At 38.9% G+C, this 7,475-nt stretch overlaps 1 long non-coding RNA gene across 2 annotated transcripts in view; it reads left to right on the forward strand.

Moving 5' to 3' along the window:
* Positions 1-7,152, forward strand: part of LOC143684926 (uncharacterized) — a 41,600-nt gene extending 34,448 nt beyond the window's left edge. For both annotated transcript variants that reach the window (XR_013176273.1, XR_013176274.1), the window contains 3 exons: positions 4,338-4,472; positions 6,405-6,563; positions 6,914-7,152. This is a non-coding gene — a long non-coding RNA (uncharacterized LOC143684926). The remainder of the gene's footprint in view (positions 1-4,337; positions 4,473-6,404; positions 6,564-6,913) is intronic.
* The last annotated feature ends 323 nt before the right edge of the window (positions 7,153-7,475 follow it).

The raw sequence follows: 7,475 nt of genomic DNA on the forward strand, positions 1-7,475 counted from the left end.
CATGAGACTACAGTGTAGAAAGTGGTTATAAGTACAAAAGTGATGAAAGCGGCCATTTGGATAGAACATGCTCTAGTGGTGCTGTTTTAAATTTTACTTGTTTTTTATTTTAAAATATTAGATGCACAAATATGAAGTCCAGGGATGACTCACTGGCTCTTTCTTTTTCTTTTCTTTTTTTTTTTTTTTGGTGCATGGTCCAGGAACCGAGCATGTGTCTCGGCATGGAAGGCGAGCATTCTACCACTGAACCACCCGTGCACCCAAGGGGGCTTTCATTTTAATTTGGTCATGGATGCACCAAGATGGGTGTTTTTTTTTTTTTTTTTTTAATAATAGACATATAAGAAAAAAATTAGTTTATTAAATATGGCCATAAAATAAAGCAGAGGCTCTAGCTGCCAAGCTGGTATCAGATACAAGTTGGCTTTAATGATCACAGAAGGAGAGAGATATGCTCTCTTTTGGTTAGGCCTGATCCTATCTCCTTGTAATGCTGGCAGATACAGCAGCTTTGCCTTTCAGATTTTCACCCAGTTATTTTTAGTTCTTCTGAAGCCTGGGAAATAAGAAATATAACCTCCTTGAAAAATTCAAGCGAGCCAACCATAGCAGGACCTCTGAATCTGATTAGATAAAACAACAAAGAGGTTCTGTGGGGCAGAGGCAGGAAGAGCCAAGGTGGGTGGCAATCTCTGCTCAACTCGGGGGAAATGTAGCCTCAAAGAATTCAAAAGTGGGTGAAAAAAATAACATAAGCAATAGACAACTTTCCCACATCTCAGGTCACTCTCCAAATACAGCTAGAAAAATCTTCCCCACATCAAACTTTTTTTTTAATTTTTGAAGTATAATAAACAGTATGTGAATGTCTGTTTATCCAAAGCACCACACTGAGAGAGAGATTCGCTCTCTAGTGACGTTTGTGTTCTATATTAACCAGTTTTAGTCCCTCTTATTAGCTTAGAAAGTAAATCACAGCAAGCTTCAAGTTATAAAAATGGGTATTTGTGTTACGTTTCCCAGTATGATACCGAAGTATTCAGCGTTCTTCTTCTGTAGTTAAGATGGAAAAAAAAAAAATCATAGGAGTGAAAAAGACTGGATGAAGATTCTCCCAACAGGAAGAGAGTTAAAAAATAAAGTCTGGTGCTGCCCTGCCACTAGATTCCTGAGATGGTTTTGCCAGATTTTAGTGTGGCGAATACGAGGCCTAGTCTGACTGGGAAGGTGGGGGTGGCTGGTGTGCTGACAATTGTCATCAATAACGTTTGACTTTTTCCAGAGCTCAAATAAGCAGCATTAGGCATCCCCAGCATCACCACATTGTAAAAGAAAATAAATAAAAAGGGGCCGGGTACTGAAATACAAGATAGTGGCCATCTGGCATCTTCAGAGCTTTGGAAAGCTGCTGAAGTACCCTGTATTTCAGCCTCACTGTTTAAAATGTGGGGATTGACTCACAAGTCACATTCGTTCAGTAACTTGAAAATCACTCTAATTCTTACCTATTTCCTCCTTCAGCACAGATGTCCCTGTTTAAAGCTGCAGTGAAGCTAAAGATCTTAGTTTAATAGGACATTTCATTTGTTTCTTAGGTCTGGGTGAAGCAATTGTTACACAACCTCCGCAACTGTCCTGGGACCTGGGATGCTTTATGTAAAAACTGCTTGTGCCACAGGGAGCAGCTTGAAGGGACTGGCTAATCTTTCTTCCTCCTTCTCTCTGAGTTTCTCAGCATCTCTTTTCATTTGTCAAGTCCCCAATTCTTCTTTAACACATTAGGAGCAGCTGAGAGTTTCAGTGGAAGACCTATATGAGAGGATTTTGGTGGAAGAACAGGAGCATGCTGGGGTTAGGGAATTCCACAATCTGTACGAAAGGCTGGGGGACATTCAGGGGATATGAGAGGATGCCTGGCGAGCTCAGCTGAAGTTCCAGCAGGTACCTTGACCCTGCCAGGTTCCATTGATTAGCCAGTCCCTTCAGGCTGCAACCTGTGGCACAAGCAGTTTTTTACATAGAGCATCCCAGGTCCCAGGACAGTTGTGGAGGCTGTGGAACAATTGTTTTACCCAGCCTCCCAACCATGCTTCAAACCCAAAAGCATCACTGACAAGTCCGAAGGATAGGGGTAGAGATGTCCACCCCACCTGGCTTCTCTGCCACTGCTGCATCCCGCATTAGGTCAGTCCTTTCCCTGTGCCTTCCTCTGCAATGCCACGTGGAAATGGGACCTGGCATTTTAGGGATCTTGGCTTCTCAGTTTAGGGATCTTGGAGCCAGATATGGAAATCTGATGGTCCAACTCTGGGCGGTTACCTATGCTTTTCTGCTTTTTGGGCTATAGACACTTCAATTGGGAGTTTCTATTATTAAAATATTATCCAGCAGTTTATGTCATACTCTCACGTTTACCCAAAGAAAATACTTTGATGAAGTGTGTCTATCAGTCCAATATATAAATTTTGGCTGCTAACTTTCACTTCTATTAGGATAGAAGTAATCTTCTATATAGAAGTGCTCTAGCTGTAGTTGACAGCATATTTGTTAATGAAGTAGTCATATGTATTGCCTGTAGGATACAATGTTTATATTAAAATTTTCAGAATTCCTACTTCAGAATATGCATTCAAAATAGAAGCTCATAATCTAATTTTAAACTTTATGTACAATCTATAATTAAAACTACATAAAAGTGTTAAAACTGATTATGCTGTTATCTCTCAACCTAAGGTATAGTAGATAAAGCCACAACTTTTCTGATCATTGGTTTCTCCATCTTTAAAATAAAATGGAATACTGGGTACAGGGGTAGTTCAGTGGTTAGAATGCCCTCCTTCCATGTGGGAGACCCGGGTTCGATTCCCAGACCATGCACCCAGAAGAAAAAGAAAGCAGTACTTTTAGGGAGAATTTTTCAGTTTTTTAAGTGTTTCCATGCATGTTAAGTTCCCCCAAGCTTTATACTGCTACTATTCCGTGGCTGTATGTCTAGTAAGGGATCCAGACTGAAAACTGGATGATAGAACACTCTGATCCTATGCAGTGGAGTGATGTAGAATGCTCTTCCTAAAGTCCTTGTATCTTTAGGAAGGATATTTTAGATCACCATATGATATTCAGGCTTTTTTGTGAAAGAGCCAGAGACTCATCAACGAAATGTTCTGCTGTGGAGGAGACAGTCTCTCAGTGCTTTGGGAGCCCGAGCAGCTGAGCGTTTGAAGAGAGGCAACCACACACAGAGGGACAAATTCGCCACCATGGACTTGGCTGTGCAAGCTCTACAACAAAGTCTGTGTGCAAAAAGGATCTGACACCTGTCCTCCCATTTATTCCCTTTCTTTCAGCATCTTTTTGACTAATCGCCTCTTCTAATCACTAATCTACACCTAAACACAGCTACTCACTACATCAGGATGAGAAATAAACACTGGCAGAGACAAGCCTCTGATGGAGCACTTTAAAGACTCTCTCCAAAGAGTGTCTTGAAAATAATACCCAGATTAAGCCTAAAAATAAGGTTATTCTCTTTGTTGTTGCAAACTTTCTGAAAGTGGTCATTCCCTTGTGTAATAAGATCCAGACACATTTTCAAAGAAATGAGAATTTGGTTGTGCATTTACTCAGATCAATGGGCTCTTGCTCGGCACCTTAGGGAATATTTTCATCGCAAGAAATTCTCTGAAGCTCCTCATTCTGACTCAGAACATCATTTAGCCAGAATGTTTCTTCCCATTTTTGAGGTAGTATAAGGCAGGCATACAGGATTAAGTGTTTATTAGCTATGGAAAGATTTTTGTAATGTAATTTTGGCTTCGACTCCAGTAGAATGCAATGCAGCAATTTTTTTTTTTAAGTTCTCCCTTGAAAATCCATAGGGGAAGATCGAGGTCTTTTAAAGTTCAGGATTATTCCTTCACTGTTGTGGATGTTACTAATTTTGTATTCTGTAGAGAGAGCTATGTGAGGAGTTCTCTTAATTTCCACAGTAAAGGTACAATGGCTGACTCATCTTCAGGGGTTTGGATTACACGTGTGGGATTGTGTTTTGGATGGAGCTATCTGGAATAGCAACACTCCATCAAAAACACAGCGGCACACCTGTGCTCCAAATGGCTGAATAAGGCAAAACATATGACATCAAAATACAGGGAATCTTATTGAAAAGAAAAAAAAAGAAAGAAAAGAACATAAGCTGTAGCAAAGATAAAGACTAGCACCAAGGTACTCTTACACATGAAAAATAGAGTTTTACGTACGGTGCTCGTGAAATGATTTATCTCTCATTTAACCTCTGCTTATAAGCTATGTTTGTTCTGTCTGATGCTGACAAGGACACCACATCTACAGCGTGTGGAAAGTTGCTCAGATGGATGTTCCATCCAAAAGAATAAATTATCGTCACAGGTTGCACAATGAGAAATGACAGCTGCTTATATTTCCAAAGACTCTAAACCATCACAAAGAAGGTAACAAAGTGACTTCTTCTGAAAATTTGAGAGGCAACTGATGGCATAGAATAGATTTCATTATTTTAAGTGTGGGTGCTATAAATTAATGTTTATTATGAAGGGGGGATTTTAATATTAAAACTGGAAAATTTATAGCATTGTTTCTTCATATAAATCTTTCACAAATTACCTTTCCAATCTAATGAATTCTTACTCATTCTTCTTAGAGGAAAGTGTTAACAGTGTCAAAATGGCTGAAGTTTTACTTAGTTTATTTTTTATGGTTATAGCTTAAAACAATTGTAATATAAATTTTCTGTTTATGTATCATCCCTACTTAAATTGACTGCTAAAATTGTTTTTATATATAAAAAAGTACAAGTGGTTAGTGGTTAGGTGTAAAAATAGAACTTTTGATATATAGAAACTTACATTTGCCAGAGATTCATTTTTAATAACTGAGTTTCAGCTATTGTTCACGGAAACTTCTTTTATAGATTTCTTCTTGTTATTTACAGATTGATATTGTTTTACCTTATTGTAGAGATACCAGGAAGATATTGGCCATTGGGTAAAATTCTCATATTTAAAATTCTCATACTTCTATATTGAGATTGCAATGAATTTCAGTTATGATTAGCTGCTTTCTCCCCATGCTTTGTGCTTTACACCCATGAGATAGCTGCTAATCAGCTCCAGGGTCGCTCTTTGCTGCGGTCTGAAACAAGAGGAGTGAAGTTAACATCAGAGTTGAAAACCAGGCTTTTTAGCAAACTACCTGCAGGCTGAGTGTTTCCAGGCAGAAGACCAACATTTGGCATTAAACCCAGACTTTTTCCTCTATGGAAATAGCACAAGAGAAATGATGATTAAAAACACTAAATGCTTTTTGTGCTGGGCACTCAGGAAACACACAGCATCCAACTTGGAAGTTTGGTGCCACCAGAGTCTTTATTGAGAAACATGTGGCTGGCAATTGAGAAGCCGGGAAAAATCGTGAGGATTAAAGGAAATAAATTAAGAACTGAGTTATATAAATCTTGAGGGCTCGTTGCACCTGGAATCATTTTCATGGCAGTGTGTACAATTGGGCTTTCTCCTCTTTAAAGCATCCTGGCTGCAGGATGAAAATGGCTGTTTTGAGTAAAATACTATATAAATCTTTCATTTGGTGACTAGAAAAATATTTGAAAGTGTTGGGTGTTTTTTTTTTTTCTCCCTGATTTTCAAGAAGTAGCAGGGAATTTTTTTGGTAGAGATGGCCACATTTTTCTGTCACACATCTTTGATTCCAGATTGGTATTCTCTCTAGCTTTCAATGAATCAGTTTAACTCATCCTATGCTTCATTTGCTCAGAAACTTTGGGGGCTTTTACATAGGCTCAGTTTGGTAGAGACAATATGGGCCTGGTGTAAGATATTTTAGATCATTTTTAAAGAGATGCTTTAAAGGAGACTAAACATGCATATTATCTGTAGGACTACAGAGATAAACATTACAGTTCTCTCTTCATAGAGATAAAAAAGAATAATGATACTGCCGTTTCTGAGCTTCTATTTTACTATGGTATTCTGCCAAATATTTTATGTGCATTATCCAATAACAAGCTCATTTATTAAGCATTTAATGTGTGTCAATTCACATCTTCACAAGGATGCTATGAGGTAAGCACTTTTGTTATCTCCATCTTACCGATGAGAAAACTGAACCTGACAGAATGTAGAGCATTTAACATTGCACTAGATCACTTCTCTCTACGTCTCTACTGTCTCACCCAATATTTGGAATAGTCTATAAGATAAGCATAGAGATGCCTAAACTTTATAGATGAGGATTCTGAGATTCAAAGATTCAATAACTTCCCAGAGTCATAAAGCTAGAGAGTGGTAGAATCAGAATTCACTCCAGGACCAGTGATCCCAAAGCTCATGTTTTCTCCATCACAACAGATATGCTTTTGCCAGGAGACCAAGTCAGCGCCCTCAGAGAGCATGCTGGGAAGGTCCTGGGATGGCTACTGTAAGGCTGAGCGGAGAGGGCACTGCAGACTTCCCAGAGCCGTATCCCTTACACATGGTTCAAATTGGCCTCCTTATCCCTGCTGCAAGGTCAGCGTTCAGTGAATTGAGAATTTCAGATTGGTTTGCTTCCCAGAGTGGACCTGCGCCTTCAGTCAGGCTCTTAGTGGAAATCCCGCTGGGACTTTAACATAGCACACATAGTTGTAATGCCTTAGCCGCCTGAGGGTTCAAGGGTGCTTTGTAGTTAAAACCTAGTTCATTTTAGACCCCCATCTGGTCTTGGGTGAAGCACATTGGAGAAAGTGAACTATAGATTAACCCCCAAGCCAGAAAATATTTTCACGATTCCCATTTCCATAAGGTCACAAGAGTGTATGAGAATAGAGCGCTTGGCAGGAAGTAAAAAAACATATTCTCAGAAATAGTCTTTTCTCTAGGTCTAACCAGAACTCCTTGGACCTAACTTCTTGAATGATAAGAAGCTACAAGGAAGCACCAGAACAGAAAGCATCACACTGTTCCTATGGCAGTGGGTTGAAGAGAAGAGGCAGTATATTCCACGCTCTCATTATTCAAATTTTACAGAAATAAAATTTCAACAATTGCCTATGTAGATGTAACATCTTTATATTATGGGCTTTCTATTAATTTTGGAGATTACAATGATCAAAAGTAATGAAACACACATTTAAAGCTATTCTTTGTATTGTTTTGTGAATACAAGTGTGCACATTGTCCATGTGGCTCCGGCTAGTTTGCATTATTTTCCAAATTCCTGGGCACTCTAAGGTTTGTGCTCTGTACTGTCTTTCTTAGGAGAAATCATCTTATTTATTGAGTGTTTAACATTCTGGGTTTTATAAGGTGCATATTAATGGAATTTCAGCTACAAATTGAATTCAGCAAATGCGAACAGGTGAATTCATATGAATCTGGTTCCATTTTTGAGGGAGAGCCATGGACTTACCAGGGCCAAATTCTGAAATTGTTTAGAGCATA

This window comes from Tamandua tetradactyla, chromosome 5 (genome assembly GCF_023851605.1).
Source record: "Tamandua tetradactyla isolate mTamTet1 chromosome 5, mTamTet1.pri, whole genome shotgun sequence".
Classification (NCBI taxonomy): Eukaryota; Metazoa; Chordata; class Mammalia; order Pilosa; family Myrmecophagidae; genus Tamandua; species Tamandua tetradactyla.